The sequence below is a fragment of the Schistocerca gregaria genome, chromosome 9 (assembly GCF_023897955.1).
Source record: "Schistocerca gregaria isolate iqSchGreg1 chromosome 9, iqSchGreg1.2, whole genome shotgun sequence".
Lineage (NCBI taxonomy): Eukaryota > Metazoa > Arthropoda > Insecta > Orthoptera > Acrididae > Schistocerca > Schistocerca gregaria.
The window spans coordinates 50,578,800-50,601,079 of NC_064928.1; the positions used below are offsets into that span (position 1 = coordinate 50,578,800).

The following is a 22,280-nucleotide window of genomic DNA, read 5'->3' on the forward strand; positions in this document are numbered from 1 at the left end:
CCATTCTTTGCGACTCAGATGCGCACGGACACGATGGTTGGTTGGTTTGTAGCGGTGAAGGGAGCAGAGTACAAAGGCGCGGACCCGTTCATATACACAAAAGTACCAAGTAGTTTCGATGCTCTGGTATTACAAATGAAAATTCCGTCTGTTTTTAACGTCTTAAATTGAAAGAGCCGTCACAAATTGCTCCGTTTTCACTCCTTGACGACAATCATACAGCACCTGACGTAACAAACACATCTCGAGCCCCATTGTGCACTCCATTATTCATGCCAACTCAGTGCCTCGCTCTTTACTACTGTGTACCAATCTTGTCGTCCAACTGCAAAACACTGGGCCACAATAAGTTTCCGCGTCTCCATTGCACTGCGCATACTACGAAACGCTCCCCAAACTTGGCACTCACCCTCACAGCCGACTTTTCCGACTTTCCACGACGCTCACGCAACGCTCACGCTAGTGACAGCATTATTTATAGTTCGACGTCGCGCCAAAGCGAATGAGCACATTTCGCCTACGGCTTAGGCCGCCCTCCTAGTGTGGCTGCTCGGTGTCTGCAGGCAGCGAGGGTCTGCAAGCTTCCTGTGTTCGCACCTATGTCACCTGTGCTTGCTTGTCAGAGACAGACTACCGCAAAACATACAACTCACTCCATGAATTGATTGCTACGGCATCTGTTATCAGCAGTCACAACTAACAACACCAGTAGCAGCTGACTGCATGCAAAGAATAGGAATGTGCAGTGGAATTTACGTGAACTCAGCGCAAGGCAGATCTTTCCGACATAGGCTTGAGAATCTTACAGGAACACTTGTACTGTTTCTAAATTAAGTGTAGGCGTGGGAGGAGGGTGCTTCCTGCGCACTAATAACAGCACGCTTGTCAATTGTGGATGCTAATCATTCGCTTGTATCTTCCTAGACACATCTGCTGGTTGTGAATTATTCCACTTGCATGGCAAGGTGCGCATGTAGGTGTGTTAAAAATTCTGGAAGCACTGGGTATTGATCCCAGTTCCTCTCGCATACTAAGCGAGCGCTCTACCATCTGAGCTACGCCCGCCCCCCCGGAGAGTAATGGTGCTACATACAGCCATATAGACGACACAGACCCTTGCACTCCCATTATTCAGCAGACAAACACTACTCTCTATGTATCCGTTAGGGTGTCTTTCAGGTTTCGTGCATTCTATATCGAATCGTAGTTGGCCACAATGAAAGTGGCACGTATAACGTCGAAAATAGAATTCGGACACCGCTCTGAGTAAGACCAACGTGTTGTCCACCCTCTAGACTTCAATGAGGTTAAGCCGCGATACCTAAGACAGATCTGCACTCGATGACACCTCGATAACAGCCGGTCCCCACACTTACATCTTGCTCTCCTTACGTCAGTATACATCATATCAGTCTGTGACGCTGGCTTTGCAACATCTTGCGTGCCTTTAGGTTCGCCGCGACCAACACTTACCATGCACTGACAACAAAAAATGTAGGCGCCGCGGCTTGAACACTGGACCTTTCACATGCCAAGCGAACGCTCTACCAACTGAGCTACGCCCCATGCACGAGCAAACTGCGCTATTCCCCATTCTTTGCGACTCAGATGCGCACGGACACGATGGTTGGTTGGTTTGTAGCGGTGAAGGGAGCAGAGTACAAAGGCGCGGACCCGTTCATATACACAAAAGTACCAAGTAGTTTCGATGCTCTGGTATTACAAATGAAAATTCCGTCTGTTTTTAACGTCTTAAATTGAAAGAGCCGTCACAAATTGCTCCGTTTTCACTCCTTGACGACAATCATACAGCACCTGAGGTAACAAACACATCTCGAGCCCCATTGTGCACTCCATTATTCATGCAAACTCAGTGCCTCGCTCTTTACTACTGTGTACCAATCTTGTCGTCCAACTGCAAAACACTGGGCCACAATAAGTTTCCGCGTCTCCATTGCACTGCGCATACTACGAAACGCTCCCCAAACTTGGCACTCACCCTCACAGCCGACTTTTCCGACTTTCCACGACGCTCACGCAACGCTCACGCTAGTGACAGCATTATTTATAGTTCGACGTCGCGCCAAAGCGAATGAGCACATTTCGCCTACGGCTTAGGCCGCCCTCCTAGTGTGGCTGCTCGGTGTCTGCAGGCAGCGAGGGTCTGCAAGCTTCCTGTGTTCGCACCTATGTCACCTGTGCTTGCTTGTCAGAGACAGACTACCGCAAAACATACAACTCACTCCATGAATTGATTGCTACGGCATCTGTTATCAGCAGTCACAACTAACAACACCAGTAGCAGCTGACTGCATGCAAAGAATAGGAATGTGCAGTGGAATTTACGTGAACTCAGCGCAAGGCAGATCTTTCCGACATAGGCTTGAGAATCTTACAGGAACACTTGTACTGTTTCTAAATTAAGTGTAGGCGTGGGAGGAGGGTGCTTCCTGCGCACTAATAACAGCACGCTTCTCAATTGTGGATGCTAATCATTCGCTTGTATCTTCCTAGACACATCTGCTGGTTGTGAATTATTCCACTTGCATGGCAAGGTGCGCATGTAGGTGTGTTAAAAATTCTGGAAGCACTGGGTATTGATCCCAGTTCCTCTCGCATACTAAGCGAGCGCTCTACCATCTGAGCTACGCCCGCCCCCCCGGAGAGTAATGGTGCTACATACAGCCATATAGACGACACAGACCCTTGCACTCCCATTATTCAGCAGACAAACACTACTCTCTATGTATCCGTTAGGGTGTCTTTCAGGTTTCGTGCATTCTATATCGAATCGTAGTTGGCCACAATGAAAGTGGCACGTATAACGTCGAAAATAGAATTCGGACACCGCTCTGAGTAAGACCAACGTGTTGTCCACCCTCTAGACTTCAATGAGGTTAAGCCGCGATACCTAAGACAGATCTGCACTCGATGACACCTCGATAACAGCCGGTCCCCACACTTACATCTTGCTCTCCTTACGTCAGTATACATCATATCAGTCTGTGACGCTGGCTTTGCAACATCTTGCGTGCCTTTAGGTTCGCCGCGACCAACACTTACCATGCACTGACAACAAAAAATGTAGGCGCCGCGGCTTGAACACTGGACCTTTCACATGCCAAGCGAACGCTCTACCAACTGAGCTACGCCCCATGCACGAGCAAACTGCGCTATTCCCCATTCTTTGCGACTCAGATGCGCACGGACACGATGGTTGGTTGGTTTGTAGCGGTGAAGGGAGCAGAGTACAAAGGCGCGGACCCGTTCATATACACAAAAGTACCAAGTAGTTTCGATGCTCTGGTATTACAAATGAAAATTCCGTCTGTTTTTAACGTCTTAAATTGAAAGAGCCGTCACAAATTGCTCCGTTTTCACTCCTTGACGACAATCATACAGCACCTGACGTAACAAACACATCTCGAGCCCCATTGTGCACTCCATTATTCATGCCAACTCAGTGCCTCGCTCTTTACTACTGTGTACCAATCTTGTCGTCCAACTGCAAAACACTGGGCCACAATAAGTTTCCGCGTCTCCATTGCACTGCGCATACTACGAAACGCTCCCCAAACTTGGCACTCACCCTCACAGCCGACTTTTCCGACTTTCCACGACGCTCACGCAACGCTCACGCTAGTGACAGCATTATTTATAGTTCGACGTCGCGCCAAAGCGAATGAGCACATTTCGCCTACGGCTTAGGCCGCCCTCCTAGTGTGGCTGCTCGGTGTCTGCAGGCAGCGAGGGTCTGCAAGCTTCCTGTGTTCGCACCTATGTCACCTGTGCTTGCTTGTCAGAGACAGACTACCGCAAAACATACAACTCACTCCATGAATTGATTGCTACGGCATCTGTTATCAGCAGTCACAACTAACAACACCAGTAGCAGCTGACTGCATGCAAAGAATAGGAATGTGCAGTGGAATTTACGTGAACTCAGCGCAAGGCAGATCTTTCCGACGGCTCTTTCAATTTAAGACGTTAAAAACAGACGGAATTTTCATTTGTAATACCAGAGCATCGAAACTACTTGGTACTTTTGTGTATATGAACGGGTCCGCGCCTTTGTACTCTGCTCCCTTCACCGCTACAAACCAACAAATCTTACAGGAACACTTGTACTGTTTCTAAATTAAGTGTAGGCGTGGGAGGAGGGTGCTTCCTGCGCACTAATAACAGCACGCTTCTCAATTGTGGATGCTAATCATTCGCTTGTATCTTCCTAGACACATCTGCTGGTTGTGAATTATTCCACTTGCATGGCAAGGTGCGCATGTAGGTGTGTTAAAAATTCTGGAAGCACTGGGTATTGATCCCAGTTCCTCTCGCATACTAAGCGAGCGCTCTACCATCTGAGCTACGCCCGCCCCCCGGGAGACTAATGGTGCTACATACAGCCATATAGACGACACAGACCCTTGCACTCCCATTATTCAGCAGACAAACACTACTCTCTATGTATCCGTTAGGGTGTCTTTCAGGTTTCGTGCATTCTATATCGAATCGTAGTTGGCTACAATGAAAGTGGCACGTATAACGTCGAAAATAGAATTCGGACACCGCTCTGAGTAAGACCAACGTGTTGTCCACCCTCTAGACTTCAATGAGGTTAAGCCGCGATACCTAAGACAGATCTGCACTCGATGACACCTCGATAACAGCCGGTCCCCACACTTACATCTTGCTCTCCTTACGTCAGTATACATCATATCAGTCTGTGACGCTGGCTTTGCAACATCTTGCGTGCCATTAGGTTCGCCGCGACCAACACTTACCATGCACTGACAACAAAAAATGTAGGCGCCGCGGCTTGAACACGGGACCTTTCACATGCCAAGCGAACGCTCTACCAACTGAGCTACGCCCCATGCACGAGCAAACTGCGCTATTCCCCATTCTTTGCGACTCAGATGCGCACGGACACGATGGTTTGTTGGTTTGTAGCGGTGAAGGGAGCAGAGTACAAAGGCGCGGACCCGTTCATATACACAAAAGTACCAAGTAGTTTCGATGCTCTGGTATTACAAATGAAAATTCCGTCTGTTTTTAACGTCTTAAATTGAAAGAGCCGTCACAAATTGCTCCGTTTTCACTCCTTGACGACAATCATACAGCACCTGAGGTAACAAACACATCTCGAGCCCCATTGTGCACTCCATTATTCATGCAAACTCAGTGCCTCGCTCTTTACTACTGTGTACCAATCTTGTCGTCCAACTGCAAAACACTGGGCCACAATAAGTTTCCGCGTCTCCATTGCACTGCGCATACTACGAAACGCTCCCCAAACTTGGCACTCACCCTGGCAGCCGACTTTTCCGACTTTCCACGACGCTCACGCAACGCTCACGCTAGTGACAGCATTATTTATAGTTCGACGTCGCGCCAAAGCGAATGAGCACATTTCGCCTACGGCTTAGGCCGCCCTCCTAGTGTGGCTGCTCGGTGTCTGCAGGCAGCGAGGGTCTGCAAGCTTCCTGTGTTCGCACCTATGTCACCTGTGCTTGCTTGTCAGAGACAGACTACCGCAAAACATACAACTCACTCCATGAATTGATTGCTACGGCATCTGTTATCAGCAGTCACAACTAACAACACCAGTAGCAGCTGACTGCATGCAAAGAATAGGAATGTGCAGTGGAATTTACGTGAACTCAGCGCAAGGCAGATCTTTCCGACATAGGCTTGAGAATCTTACAGGAACACTTGTACTGTTTCTAAATTAAGTGTAGGCGTGGGAGGAGGGTGCTTCCTGCGCACTAATAACAGCACGCTTCTCAATTGTGGATGCTAATCATTCGCTTGTATCTTCCTAGACACATCTGCTGGTTGTGAATTATTCCACTTGCATGGCAAGGTGCGCATGTAGGTGTGTTAAAAATTCTGGAAGCACTGGGTATTGATCCCAGTTCCTCTCGCATACTAAGCGAGCGCTCTACCATCTGAGCTACGCCCGCCCCCCGGGAGACTAATGGTGCTACATACAGCCATATAGACGACACAGACCCTTGCACTCCCATTATTCAGCAGACAAACACTACTCTCTATGTATCCGTTAGGGTGTCTTTCAGGTTTCGTGCATTCTATATCGAATCGTAGTTGGCCACAATGAAAGTGGCACGTATAACGTCGAAAATAGAATTCGGACACCGCTCTGAGTAAGACCAACGTGTTGTCCACCCTCTAGACTTCAATGAGGTTAAGCCGCGATACCTAAGACAGATCTGCACTCGATGACACCTCGATAACAGCCGGTCCCCACACTTACATCTTGCTCTCCTTACGTCAGTATACATCATATCAGTCTGTGACGCTGGCTTTGCAACATCTTGCGTGCCTTTAGGTTCGCCGCGACCAACACTTACCATGCACTGACAACAAAAAATGTAGGCGCCGCGGCTTGAACACTGGACCTTTCACATGCCAAGCGAACGCTCTACCAACTGAGCTACGCCCCATGCACGAGCAAACTGCGCTATTCCCCATTCTTTGCGACTCAGATGCGCACGGACACGATGGTTTGTTGGTTTGTAGCGGTGAAGGGAGCAGAGTACAAAGGCGCGGACCCGTTCATATACACAAAAGTACCAAGTAGTTTCGATGCTCTGGTATTACAAATGAAAATTCCGTCTGTTTTTAACGTCTTAAATTGAAAGAGCCGTCACAAATTGCTCCGTTTTCACTCCTTGACGACAATCATACAGCACCTGAGGTAACAAACACATCTCGAGCCCCATTGTGCACTCCATTATTCATGCCAACTCAGTGCCTCGCTCTTTACTACTGTGTACCAATCTTGTCGTCCAACTGCAAAACACTGGGCCACAATAAGTTTCCGCGTCTCCATTGCACTGCGCATACTACGAAACGCTCCCCAAACTTGGCACTCACCCTCACAGCCGACTTTTCCGACTTTCCACGACGCTCACGCAACGCTCACGCTAGTGACAGCATTATTTATAGTTCGACGTCGCGCCAAAGCGAATGAGCACATTTCGCCTACGGCTTAGGCCGCCCTCCTAGTGTGGCTGCTCGGTGTCTGCAGGCAGCGAGGGTCTGCAAGCTTCCTGTGTTCGCACCTATGTCACCTGTGCTTGCTTGTCAGAGACAGACTACCGCAAAACATACAACTCACTCCATGAATTGATTGCTACGGCATCTGTTATCAGCAGTCACAACTAACAACACCAGTAGCAGCTGACTGCATGCAAAGAATAGGAATGTGCAGTGGAATTTACGTGAACTCAGCGCAAGGCAGATCTTTCCGACATAGGCTTGAGAATCTTACAGGAACACTTGTACTGTTTCTAAATTAAGTGTAGGCGTGGGAGGAGGGTGCTTCCTGCGCACTAATAACAGCACGCTTCTCAATTGTGGATGCTAATCATTCGCTTGTATCTTCCTAGACACATCTGCTGGTTGTGAATTATTCCACTTGCATGGCAAGGTGCGCATGTAGGTGTGTTAAAAATTCTGGAAGCACTGGGTATTGATCCCAGTTCCTCTCGCATACTAAGCGAGCGCTCTACCATCTGAGCTACGCCCGCCCCCCGGGAGACTAATGGTGCTACATACAGCCATATAGACGACACAGACCCTTGCACTCCCATTATTCAGCAGACAAACACTACTCTCTATGTATCCGTTAGGGTGTCTTTCAGGTTTCGTGCATTCTATATCGAATCGTAGTTGGCCACAATGAAAGTGGCACGTATAACGTCGAAAATAGAATTCGGACACCGCTCTGAGTAAGACCAACGTGTTGTCCACCCTCTAGACTTCAATGAGGTTAAGCCGCGATACCTAAGACAGATCTGCACTCGATGACACCTCGATAACAGCCGGTCCCCACACTTACATCTTGCTCTCCTTACGTCAGTATACATCATATCAGTCTGTGACGCTGGCTTTGCAACATCTTGCGTGCCTTTAGGTTCGCCGCGACCAACACTTACCATGCACTGACAACAAAAAATATAGGCGCCGCGGCTTGAACACTGGACCTTTCACATGCCAAGCGAACGCTCTACCAACTGAGCTACGCCCCATGCACGAGCAAACTGCGCTATTCCCCATTCTTTGCGACTCAGATGCGCACGGACACGATGGTTTGTTGGTTTGTAGCGGTGAAGGGAGCAGAGTACAAAGGCGCGGACCCGTTCATATACACAAAAGTACCAAGTAGTTTCGATGCTCTGGTATTACAAATGAAAATTCCGTCTGTTTTTAACGTCTTAAATTGAAAGAGCCGTCACAAATTGCTCCGTTTTCACTCCTTGACGACAATCATACAGCACCTGAGGTAACAAACACATCTCGAGCCCCATTGTGCACTCCATTATTCATGCAAACTCAGTGCCTCGCTCTTTACTACTGTGTACCAATCTTGTCGTCCAACTGCAAAACACTGGGCCACAATAAGTTTCCGCGTCTCCATTGCACTGCGCATACTACGAAACGCTCCCCAAACTTGGCACTCACCCTCACAGCCGACTTTTCCGACTTTCCACGACGCTCACGCAACGCTCACGCTAGTGACAGCATTATTTATAGTTCGACGTCGCGCCAAAGCGAATGAGCACATTTCGCCTACGGCTTAGGCCGCCCTCCTAGTGTGGCTGCTCGGTGTCTGCAGGCAGCGAGGGTCTGCAAGCTTCCTGTGTTCGCACCTATGTCACCTGTGCTTGCTTGTCAGAGACAGACTACCGCAAAACATACAACTCACTCCATGAATTGATTGCTACGGCATCTGTTATCAGCAGTCACAACTAACAACACCAGTAGCAGCTGACTGCATGCAAAGAATAGGAATGTGCAGTGGAATTTACGTGAACTCAGCGCAAGGCAGATCTTTCCGACATAGGCTTGAGAATCTTACAGGAACACTTGTACTGTTTCTAAATTAAGTGTAGGCGTGGGAGGAGGGTGCTTCCTGCGCACTAATAACAGCACGCTTCTCAATTGTGGATGCTAATCATTCGCTTGTATCTTCCTAGACACATCTGCTGGTTGTGAATTATTCCACTTGCATGGCAAGGTGCGCATGTAGGTGTGTTAAAAATTCTGGAAGCACTGGGTATTGATCCCAGTTCCTCTCGCATACTAAGCGAGCGCTCTACCATCTGAGCTACGCCCGCCCCCCGGGAGACTAATGGTGCTACATACAGCCATATAGACGACACAGACCCTTGCACTCCCATTATTCAGCAGACAAACACTACTCTCTATGTATCCGTTAGGGTGTCTTTCAGGTTTCGTGCATTCTATATCGAATCGTAGTTGGCCACAATGAAAGTGGCACGTATAACGTCGAAAATAGAATTCGGACACCGCTCTGAGTAAGACCAACGTGTTGTCCACCCTCTAGACTTCAATGAGGTTAAGCCGCGATACCTAAGACAGATCTGCACTCGATGACACCTCGATAACAGCCGGTCCCCACACTTACATCTTGCTCTCCTTACGTCAGTATACATCATATCAGTCTGTGACGCTGGCTTTGCAACATCTTGCGTGCCTTTAGGTTCGCCGCGACCAACACTTACCATGCACTGACCACAAAAAATGTAGGCGCCGCGGCTTGAACACTGGACCTTTCACATGCCAAGCGAACGCTCTACCAACTGAGCTACGCCCCATGCACGAGCAAACTGCGCTATTCCCCATTCTTTGCGACTCAGATGCGCACGGACACGATGGTTTGTTGGTTTGTAGCGGTGAAGGGAGCAGAGTACAAAGGCGCGGACCCGTTCATATACACAAAAGTACCAAGTAGTTTCGATGCTCTGGTATTACAAATGAAAATTCCGTCTGTTTTTAACGTCTTAAATTGAAAGAGCCGTCACAAATTGCTCCGTTTTCACTCCTTGACGACAATCATACAGCACCTGAGGTAACAAACACATCTCGAGCCCCATTGTGCACTCCATTATTCATGCAAACTCAGTGCCTCGCTCTTTACTACTGTGTACCAATCTTGTCGTCCAACTGCAAAACACTGGGCCACAATAAGTTTCCGCGTCTCCATTGCACTGCGCATACTACGAAACGCTCCCCAAACTTGGCACTCACCCTCACAGCCGACTTTTCCGACTTTCCACGACGCTCACGCTAGTGACAGCATTATTTATAGTTCGACGTCGCGCCAAAGCGAATGAGCACATTTCGCCTACGGCTTAGGCCGCCCTCCTAGTGTGGCTGCTCGGTGTCTGCAGGCAGCGAGGGTCTGCAAGCTTCCTGTGTTCGCACCTATGTCACCTGTGCTTGCTTGTCAGAGACAGACTACCGCAAAACATACAACTCACTCCATGAATTGATTGCTACGGCATCTGTTATCAGCAGTCACAACTAACAACACCAGTAGCAGCTGACTGCATGCAAAGAATAGGAATGTGCAGTGGAATTTACGTGAACTCAGCGCAAGGCAGATCTTTCCGACATAGGCTTGAGAATCTTACAGGAACACTTGTACTGTTTCTAAATTAAGTGTAGGCGTGGGAGGAGGGTGCTTCCTGCGCACTAATAACAGCACGCTTCTCAATTGTGGATGCTAATCATTCGCTTGTATCTTCCTAGACACATCTGCTGGTTGTGAATTATTCCACTTGCATGGCAAGGTGCGCATGTAGGTGTGTTAAAAATTCTGGAAGCACTGGGTATTGATCCCAGTTCCTCTCGCATACTAAGCGAGCGCTCTACCATCTGAGCTACGCCCGCCCCCCGGGAGACTAATGGTGCTACATACAGCCATATAGACGACACAGACCCTTGCACTCCCATTATTCAGCAGACAAACACTACTCTCTATGTATCCGTTAGGGTGTCTTTCAGGTTTCGTGCATTCTATATCGAATCGTAGTTGGCCACAATGAAAGTGGCACGTATAACGTCGAAAATAGAATTCGGACACCGCTCTGAGTAAGACCAACGTGTTGTCCACCCTCTAGACTTCAATGAGGTTAAGCCGCGATACCTAAGACAGATCTGCACTCGATGACACCTCGATAACAGCCGGTCCCCACACTTACATCTTGCTCTCCTTACGTCAGTATACATCATATCAGTCTGTGACGCTGGCTTTGCAACATCTTGCGTGCCTTTAGGTTCGCCGCGACCAACACTTACCATGCACTGACCACAAAAAATGTAGGCGCCGCGGCTTGAACACTGGACCTTTCACATGCCAAGCGAACGCTCTACCAACTGAGCTACGCCCCATGCACGAGCAAACTGCGCTATTCCCCATTCTTTGCGACTCAGATGCGCACGGACACGATGGTTTGTTGGTTTGTAGCGGTGAAGGGAGCAGAGTACAAAGGCGCGGACCCGTTCATATACACAAAAGTACCAAGTAGTTTCGATGCTCTGGTATTACAAATGAAAATTCCGTCTGTTTTTAACGTCTTAAATTGAAAGAGCCGTCACAAATTGCTCCGTTTTCACTCCTTGACGACAATCATACAGCACCTGAGGTAACAAACACATCTCGAGCCCCATTGTGCACTCCATTATTCATGCAAACTCAGTGCCTCGCTCTTTACTACTGTGTACCAATCTTGTCGTCCAACTGCAAAACACTGGGCCACAATAAGTTTCCGCGTCTCCATTGCACTGCGCATACTACGAAACGCTCCCCAAACTTGGCACTCACCCTCACAGCCGACTTTTCCGACTTTCCACGACGCTCACGCAACGCTCACGCTAGTGACAGCATTATTTATAGTTCGACGTCGCGCCAAAGCGAATGAGCACATTTCGCCTACGGCTTAGGCCGCCCTCCTAGTGTGGCTGCTCGGTGTCTGCAGGCAGCGAGGGTCTGCAAGCTTCCTGTGTTCGCACCTATGTCACCTGTGCTTGCTTGTCAGAGACAGACTACCGCAAAACATACAACTCACTCCATGAATTGATTGCTACGGCATCTGTTATCAGCAGTCACAACTAACAACACCAGTAGCAGCTGACTGCATGCAAAGAATAGGAATGTGCAGTAGAATTTACGTGAACTCAGCGCAAGGCAGATCTTTCCGACATAGGCTTGAGAATCTTACAGGAACACTTGTACTGTTTCTAAATTAAGTGTAGGCGTGGGAGGAGGGTGCTTCCTGCGCACTAATAACAGCACGCTTCTCAATTGTGGATGCTAATCATTCGCTTGTATCTTCCTAGACACATCTGCTGGTTGTGAATTATTCCACTTGCATGGCAAGGTGCGCATGTAGGTGTGTTAAAAATTCTGGAAGCACTGGGTATTGATCCCAGTTCCTCTCGCATACTAAGCAAGCGCTCTACCATCTGAGCTACGCCCGCCCCCCGGGAGACTAATGGTGCTACATACAGCCATATAGACGACACAGACCCTTGCACTCCCATTATTCAGCAGACAAACACTACTCTCTATGTATCCGTTAGGGTGTCTTTCAGGTTTCGTGCATTCTATATCGAATCGTAGTTGGCCACAATGAAAGTGGCACGTATAACGTCGAAAATAGAATTCGGACACCGCTCTGAGTAAGACCAACGTGTTGTCCACCCTCTAGACTTCAATGAGGTTAAGCCGCGATACCTAAGACAGATCTGCACTCTATGACACCTCGATAACAGCCGGTCCCCACACTTACATCTTGCTCTCCTTACGTCAGTATACATCATATCAGTCTGTGACGCTGGCTTTGCAACATCTTGCGTGCCTTTAGGTTCGCCGCGACCAACACTTACCATGCACTGACAACAAAAAATGTAGGCGCCGCGGCTTGAACACTGGACCTTTCACATGCCAAGCGAACGCTCTACCAACTGAGCTACGCCCCATGCACGAGCAAACTGCGCTATTCCCCATTCTTTGCGACTCAGATGCGCACGGACACGATGGTTTGTTGGTTTGTAGCGGTGAAGGGAGCAGAGTACAAAGGCGCGGACCCGTTCATATACACAAAAGTACCAAGTAGTTTCGATGCTCTGGTATTACAAATGAAAATTCCGTCTGTTTTTAACGTCTTAAATTGAAAGAGCCGTCACAAATTGCTCCGTTTTCACTCCTTGACGACAATCATACAGCACCTGAGGTAACAAACACATCTCGAGCCCCATTGTGCACTCCATTATTCATGCAAACTCAGTGCCTCGCTCTTTACTACTGTGTACCAATCTTGTCGTCCAACTGCAAAACACTGGGCCACAATAAGTTTCCGCGTCTCCATTGCACTGCGCATACTACGAAACGCTCCCCAAACTTGGCACTCACCCTCACAGCCGACTTTTCCGACTTTCCACGACGCTCACGCAACGCTCACGCTAGTGACAGCATTATTTATAGTTCGACGTCGCGCCAAAGCGAATGAGCACATTTCGCCTACGGCTTAGGCCGCCCTCCTAGTGTGGCTGCTCGGTGTCTGCAGGCAGCGAGGGTCTGCAAGCTTCCTGTGTTCGCACCTATGTCACCTGTGCTTGCTTGTCAGAGACAGACTACCGCAAAACATACAACTCACTCCATGAATTGATTGCTACGGCATCTGTTATCAGCAGTCACAACTAACAACACCAGTAGCAGCTGACTGCATGCAAAGAATAGGAATGTGCAGTGGAATTTACGTGAACTCAGCGCAAGGCAGATCTTTCCGACATAGGCTTGAGAATCTTACAGGAACACTTGTACTGTTTCTAAATTAAGTGTAGGCGTGGGAGGAGGGTGCTTCCTGCGCACTAATAACAGCACGCTTCTCAATTGTGGATGCTAATCATTCGCTTGTATCTTCCTAGACACATCTGCTGGTTGTGAATTATTCCACTTGCATGGCAAGGTGCGCATGTAGGTGTGTTAAAAATTCTGGAAGCACTGGGTATTGATCCCAGTTCCTCTCGCATACTAAGCGAGCGCTCTACCATCTGAGCTACGCCCGCCCCCCGGGAGACTAATGGTGCTACATACAGCCATATAGACGACACAGACCCTTGCACTCCCATTATTCAGCAGACAAACACTACTCTCTATGTATCCGTTAGGGTGTCTTTCAGGTTTCGTGCATTCTATATCGAATCGTAGTTGGCCACAATGAAAGTGGCACGTATAACGTCGAAAATAGAATTCGGACACCGCTCTGAGTAAGACCAACGTGTTGTCCACCCTCTAGACTTCAATGAGGTTAAGCCGCGATACCTAAGACAGATCTGCACTCGATGACACCTCGATAACAGCCGGTCCCCACACTTACATCTTGCTCTCCTTACGTCAGTATACATCATATCAGTCTGTGACGCTGGCTTTGCAACATCTTGCGTGCCTTTAGGTTCGCCGCGACCAACACTTACCATGCACTGACAACAAAAAATGTAGGCGCCGCGGCTTGAACACTGGACCTTTCACATGCCAAGCGAACGCTCTACCAACTGAGCTACGCCCCATGCACGAGCAAACTGCGCTATTCCCCATTCTTTGCGACTCAGATGCGCACGGACACGATGGTTTGTTGGTTTGTAGCGGTGAAGGGAGCAGAGTACAAAGGCGCGGACCCGTTCATATACACAAAAGTACCAAGTAGTTTCGATGCTCTGGTATTACAAATGAAAATTCCGTCTGTTTTTAACGTCTTAAATTGAAAGAGCCGTCACAAATTGCTCCGTTTTCACTCCTTGACGACAATCATACAGCACGTGAGGTAACAAACACATCTCGAGCCCCATTGTGCACTCCATTATTCATGCAAACTCAGTGCCTCGCTCTTTACTACTGTGTACCAATCTTGTCGTCCAACTGCAAAACACTGGGCCACAATAAGTTTCCGCGTCTCCATTGCACTGCGCATACTACGAAACGCTCCCCAAACTTGGCACTCACCCTCACAGCCGACTTTTCCGACTTTCCACGACGCTCACGCAACGCTCACGCTAGTGACAGCATTATTTATAGTTCGACGTCGCGCCAAAGCGAATGAGCACATTTCGCCTACGGCTTAGGCCGCCCTCCTAGTGTGGCTGCTCGGTGTCTGCAGGCAGCGAGGGTCTGCAAGCTTCCTGTGTTCGCACCTATGTCACCTGTGCTTGCTTGTCAGAGACAGACTACCGCAAAACATACAACTCACTCCATGAATTGATTGCTACGGCATCTGTTATCAGCAGTCACAACTAACAACACCAGTAGCAGCTGACTGCATGCAAAGAATAGGAATGTGCAGTGGAATTTACGTGAACTCAGCGCAAGGCAGATCTTTCCGACATAGGCTTGAGAATCTTACAGGAACACTTGTACTGTTTCTAAATTAAGTGTAGGCGTGGGAGGAGGGTGCTTCCTGCGCACTAATAACAGCACGCTTCTCAATTGTGGATGCTAATCATTCGCTTGTATCTTCCTAGACACATCTGCTGGTTGTGAATTATTCCACTTGCATGGCAAGGTGCGCATGTAGGTGTGTTAAAAATTCTGGAAGCACTGGGTATTGATCCCAGTTCCTCTCGCATACTAAGCGAGCGCTCTACCATCTGAGCTACGCCCGCCCCCCGGGAGACTAATGGTGCTACATACAGCCATATAGACGACACAGACCCTTGCACTCCCATTATTCAGCAGACAAACACTACTCTCTATGTATCCGTTAGGGTGTCTTTCAGGTTTCGTGCATTCTATATCGAATCGTAGTTGGCCACAATGAAAGTGGCACGTATAACGTCGAAAATAGAATTCGGACACCGCTCTGAGTAAGACCAACGTGTTGTCCACCCTCTAGACTTCAATGAGGTTAAGCCGCGATACCTAAGACAGATCTGCACTCGATGACACCTCGATAACAGCCGGTCCCCACACTTACATCTTGCTCTCCTTACGTCAGTATACATCATATCAGTCTGTGACGCTGGCTTTGCAACATCTTGCGTGCCTTTAGGTTCGCCGCGACCAACACTTACCATGCACTGACAACAAAAAATGTAGGCGCCGCGGCTTGAACACTGGACCTTTCACATGCCAAGCGAACGCTCTACCAACTGAGCTACGCCCCATGCACGAGCAAACTGCGCTATTCCCCATTCTTTGCGACTCAGATGCGCACGGACACGATGGTTTGTTGGTTTGTAGCGGTGAAGGGAGCAGAGTACAAAGGCGCGGACCCGTTCATATACACAAAAGTACCAAGTAGTTTCGATGCTCTGGTATTACAAATGAAAATTCCGTCTGTTTTTAACGTCTTAAATTGAAAGAGCCGTCACAAATTGCTCCGTTTTCACTCCTTGACGACAATCATACAGCACCTGAGGTAACAAACACATCTCGAGCCCCATTGTGCACTCCATTATTCATGCAAACTCAGTGCCTCGCTCTTTACTACTGTGTACCAATCTTGTCGTCCAACTGCAAAACACTGGGCCACAATAAGTTTCCGCGTCTCCATTGCACTGCGCATACTACGAAACGCTCCCCAAACTTGGCACTCACCCTCACAGCCGACTTTTCCGACTTTCCACGACGCTCACGCAACGCTCACGCTAGTGACAGCATTATTTATAGTTCGACGTCGCGCCAAAGCGAATGAGCACATTTCGCCTACGGCTTAGGCCGCCCTCCTAGTGTGGCTGCTCGGTGTCTGCAGGCAGCGAGGGTCTGCAAGCTTCCTGTGTTCGCACCTATGTCACCTGTGCTTGCTTGTCAGAGACAGACTACCGCAAAACATACAACTCACTCCATGAATTGATTGCTACGGCATCTGTTATCAGCAGTCACAACTAACAACACCAGTAGCAGCTGACTGCATGCAAAGAATAGGAATGTGCAGTGGAATTTACGTGAACTCAGCGCAAGGCAGATCTTTCCGACATAGGCTTGAGAATCTTACAGGAACACTTGTACTGTTTCTAAATTAAGTGTAGGCGTGGGAGGAGGGTGCTTCCTGCGCACTAATAACAGCACGCTTGTCAATTGTGGATGCTAATCATTCGCTTGTATCTTCCTAGACACATCTGCTGGTTGTGAATTATTCCACTTGCATGGCAAGGTGCGCATGTAGGTGTGTTAAAAATTCTGGAAGCACTGGGTATTGATCCCAGTTCCTCTCGCATACTAAGCGAGCGCTCTACCATCTGAGCTACGCCCGCCCCCCGGAAGACTAATGGTGCTACATACAGCCATATAGACGACACAGACCCTTGCACTCCCATTATTCAGCAGACAAACACTACTCTCTATGTATCCGTTAGGGTGTCTTTCAGGTTTCGTGCATTCTATATCGAATCGTAGTTGGCCACAATGAAAGTGGCACGTATAACGTCGAAAATAGAATTCGGACACCGCTCTGAGTAAGACCAACGTGTTGTCCACCCTCTAGACTTCAATGAGGTTAAGCCGCGATACCTAAGACAGATCTGCACTCGATGACACCTCGATAACAGCCGGTCCCCACACTTACATCTTGCTCTCCTTACGTCAGTATACATCATATCAGTCTGTGACGCTGGCTTTGCAACATCTTGCGTGCCTTTAGGTTCGCCGCGACCAACACTTACCATGCACTGACAACAAAAAATGTAGGCGCCGCGGCTTGAACACTGGACCTTTCACATGCCAAGCGAACGCTCTACCAACTGAGCTACGCCCCATGCACGAGCAAACTGCGCTATTCCCCATTCTTTGCGACTCAGATGCGCACGGACACGATGGTTGGTTGGTTTGTAGCGGTGAAGGGAGCAGAGTACAAAGGCGCGGACCCGTTCATATACACAAAAGTACCAAGTAGTTTCGATGCTCTGGTATTACAAATGAAAATTCCGTCTGTTTTTAACGTCTTAAATTGAAAGAGCCGTCACAAATTGCTCCGTTTTCACTCCTTGACGACAATCATACAGCACCTGAGGTAACAAACACATCTCGAGCCCCATTGTGCACTCCATTATTCATGCCAACTCAGTGCCTCGCTCTTTACTACTGTGTACCAATCTTGTCGTCCAACTGCAAAACACTGGGCCACAATAAGTTTCCGCGTCTCCATTGCACTGCGCATACTACGAAACGCTCCCCAAACTTGGCACTCACCCTCACAGCCGACTTTTCCGACTTTCCACGACGCTCACGCAACGCTCACGCTAGTGACAGCATTATTTATAGTTCGACGTCGCGCCAAAGCGAATGAGCACATTTCGCCTACGGCTTAGGCCGCCCTCCTAGTGTGGCTGCTCGGTGTCTGCAGGCAGCGAGGGTCTGCAAGCTTCCTGTGTTCGCACCTATGTCACCTGTGCTTGCTTGTCAGAGACAGACTACCGCAAAATATACAACTCACTCCATGAATTGATTGCTACGGCATCTGTTATCAGCAGTCACAACTAACAACACCAGTAGCAGCTGACTGCATGCAAAGAATAGGAATGTGCAGTGGAATTTACGTGAACTCAGCGCAAGGCAGATCTTTCCGACATAGGCTTGAGAATCTTACAGGAACACTTGTACTGTTTCTAAATTAAGTGTAGGCGTGGGAGGAGAGTGCTTCCTGCGCACTAATAACAGCACGCTTGTCAATTGTGGATGCTAATCATTCGCTTGTATCTTCCTAGACACATCTGCTGGTTGTGAATTATTCCACTTGCATGGCAAGGTGCGCATGTAGGTGTGTTAAAAATTCTGGAAGCACTGGGTATTGATCCCAGTTCCTCTCGCATACTAAGCGAGCGCTCTACCATCTGAGCTACGCCCGCCCCCCCGGAGACTAATGGTGCTACATACAGCCATATAGACGACACAGACCCTTGCACTCCCATTATCCAGCAGACAAACACTACTCTCTATGTATCCGTTAGGGTGTCTTTCAGGTTTCGTGCATTCTGTATCGAATCGTAGTTGGCCACAATGAAAGTGGCACGTATAACGTCGAAAATAGAATTCGGACACCGCTCTGAGTAAGACCAACGTGTTGTCCACCCTCTAGACTTCAATGAGGTTAAGCCGCGATACCTAAGACAGATCTGCACTCGATGACACCTCGATAACAGCCGGTCCCCACACTTACATCTTGCTCTCCTTACGTCAGTATACATCATATCAGTCTGTGACGCTGGCTTTGCAACATCTTGCGTGCCTTTAGGTTCGCCGCGACCAACACTTACCATGCACTGACAACAAAAAATGCAGGCGCCGCGGCTTGAACACTGGACCTTTCACATGCCAAGCGAACGCTCTACCAACTGAGCTACGCCCCATGCACAAGCAAACTGCGCTATTCCCCATTCTTTGCGACTCAGATGCGCACGGACACGATGGTTGGTTGGTTTGTAGCGGTGAAGGGAGCAGAGTACAAAGGCGCGGACCCGTTCATATACACAAAAGTACCAAGTAGTTTCGATGCTCTGGTATTACAAATGAAAATTCCGTCTGTTTTTAACGTCTTAAATTGAAAGAGCCGTCACAAATTGCTCCGTTTTCACTCCTTGACGACAATCATACAGCACCTGAGGTAACAAACACATCTCGAGCCCCATTGTGCACTCCATTATTCATGCCAACTCAGTGCCTCGCTCTTTACTACTGTGTACCAATCTTGTCGTCCAACTGCAAAACACTGGGCCACAATAAGTTTCCGCGTCTCCATTGCACTGCGCATACTACGAAACGCTCCCCAAACTTGGCACTCACCCTCGCAGCCGACTTTTCCGACTTTCCACGACGCTCACGCAACGCTCACGCTAGTGACAGCATTATTTATAGTTCGACGTCGCGCCAAAGCGAATGAGCACATTTCGCCTACGGCTTAGGCCGCCCTCCTAGTGTGGCTGCTCGGTGTCTGCAGGCAGCGAGGGTCTGCAAGCTTCCTGTGTTCGCACCTATGTCACCTGTGCTTGCTTGTCAGAGACAGACTACCGCAAAACATACAACTCACTCCATGAATTGATTGCTACGGCATCTGTTATCAGCAGTCACAACTAACAACACCAGTAGCAGCTGACTGCATGCAAAGAATAGGAATGTGCAGTGGAATTTACGTGAACTCAGCGCAAGGCAGATCTTTCCGACATAGGCTTGAGAATCTTACAGGAACACTTGTACTGTTTCTAAATTAAGTGTAGGCGTGGGAGGAGAGTGCTTCCTGCGCACTAATAACAGCACGCTTGTCAATTGTGGATGCTAATCATTCGCTTGTATCTTCCTAGACACATCTGCTGGTTGTGAATTATTCCACTTGCATGGCAAGGTGCGCATGTAGGTGTGTTAAAAATTCTGGAAGCACTGGGTATTGATCCCAGTTCCTCTCGCATACTAAGCGAGCGCTCTACCATCTGAGCTACGCCCGCCCCCCCGGAGACTAATGGTGCTACATACAGCCATATAGACGACACAGACCCTTGCACTCCCATTATTCAGCAGACAAACACTACTCTCTATGTATCCGTTAGGGTGTCTTTCAGGTTTCGTGCATTCTGTATCGAATCGTAGTTGGCCACAATGAAAGTGGCACGTATAACGTCGAAAATAGAATTCGGACACCGCTCTGAGTAAGACCAACGTGTTGTCCACCCTCTAGACTTCAATGAGGTTAAGCCGCGATACCTAAGACAGATCTGCACTCGATGACACCTCGATAACAGCCGGTCCCCACACTTACATCTTGCTCTCCTTACGTCAGTATACATCATATCAGTCTGTGACGCTGGCTTTGCAACATCTTGCGTGCCTTTAGGTTCGCCGCGACCAACACTTACCATGCACTGACAACAAAAAATGTAGGCGCCGCGGCTTGAACACTGGACCTTTCACATGCCAAGCGAACGCTCTACCAACTGAGCTACGCCCCATGCACGAGCAAACTGCGCTATTCCCCATTCTTTGCGACTCAGATGCGCACGGACACGATGGTTGGTTGGTTTGTAGCGGTGAAGGGAGCAGAGTACAAAGGCGCGGACCCGTTCATATACACAAAAGTACCAAGTAGTTTCGATGCTCTGGTATTACAAATGAAAATTCCGTCTGTTTTTAACGTCTTAAATTGAAAGAGCCGTCACAAATTGCTCCGTTTTCACTCCTTGACGACAATCATACAGCACCTGAGGTAACAAACACATCTCGAGCCCCATTGTGCACTCCATTATTCATGCCAACTCAGTGCCTCGCTCTTTACTACTGTGTACCAATCTTGTCGTCCAACTGCAAAACACTGGGCCACAATAAGTTTCCGCGTCTCCATTGCACTGCGCATACTACGAAACGCTCCCCAAACTTGGCACTCACCCTCACAGCCGACTTTTCCGACTTTCCACGACGCTCACGCAACGCTCACGCTAGTGACAGCATTATTTATAGTTCGACGTCGCGCCAAAGCGAATGAGCACATTTCGCCTACGGCTTAGGCCGCCCTCCTAGTGTGGCTGCTCGGTGTCTGCAGGCAGCGAGGGTCTGCAAGCTTCCTGTGTTCGCACCTATGTCACCTGTGCTTGCTTGTCAGAGACAGACTACCGCAAAACATACAACTCACTCCATGAATTGATTGCTACGGCATCTGTTATCAGCAGTCACAACTAACAACACCAGTAGCAGCTGACTGCATGCAAAGAATAGGAATGTGCAGTGGAATTTACGTGAACTCAGCGCAAGGCAGATCTTTCCGACATAGGCTTGAGAATCTTACAGGAACACTTGTACTGTTTCTAAATTAAGTGTAGGCGTGGGAGGAGAGTGCTTCCTGCGCACTAATAACAGCACGCTTGTCAATTGTGGATGCTAATCATTCGCTTGTATCTTCCTAGACACATCTGCTGGTTGTGAATTATTCCACTTGCATGGCAAGGTGCGCATGTAGGTGTGTTAAAAATTCTGGAAGCACTGGGTATTGATCCCAGTTCCTCTCGCATACTAAGCGAGCGCTCTACCATCTGAGCTACGCCCGCCCCCCCGGAGACTAATGGTGCTACATACAGCCATATAGACGACACAGACCCTTGCACTCCCATTATTCAGCAGACAAACACTACTCTCTATGTATCCGTTAGGGTGTCTTTCAGGTTTCGTGCATTCTGTATCGAATCGTAGTTGGCCACAATGAAAATGGCACGTATAACGTCGAAAATAGAATTCGGACACCGCTCTGAGTAAGACCAACGTGTTGTCCACCCTCTAGACTTCAATGAGGTTAAGCCGCGATACCTAAGACAGATCTGCACTCGATGACACCTCGATAACAGCCGGTCCCCACACTTACATCTTGCTCTCCTTACGTCAGTATACATCATATCAGTCTGTGACGCTGGCTTTGCAACATCTTGCGTGCCTTTAGGTTCGCCGCGACCAACACTTACCATGCACTGACAACAAAAAA

The 22,280-nt window shown here is 48.6% G+C and overlaps 2 non-coding genes across 2 annotated transcripts; both read right to left on the bottom strand.

Annotated features, from left to right (window-relative positions):
• Nucleotides 1-4,801: 4,801 nt before the first annotated feature.
• Nucleotides 4,802-4,873, bottom strand: Trnaa-ggc (transfer RNA alanine (anticodon GGC)). The gene has a single exon. It is a non-coding gene; the product is annotated as a tRNA-Ala (tRNA).
• Nucleotides 4,874-19,100: 14,227 nt separating this feature from the next.
• Nucleotides 19,101-19,176, bottom strand: Trnaa-ggc (transfer RNA alanine (anticodon GGC)). Its single transcript has one exon. It is a non-coding gene; the product is annotated as a tRNA-Ala (tRNA).
• Nucleotides 19,177-22,280: the final 3,104 nt, after the last annotated feature.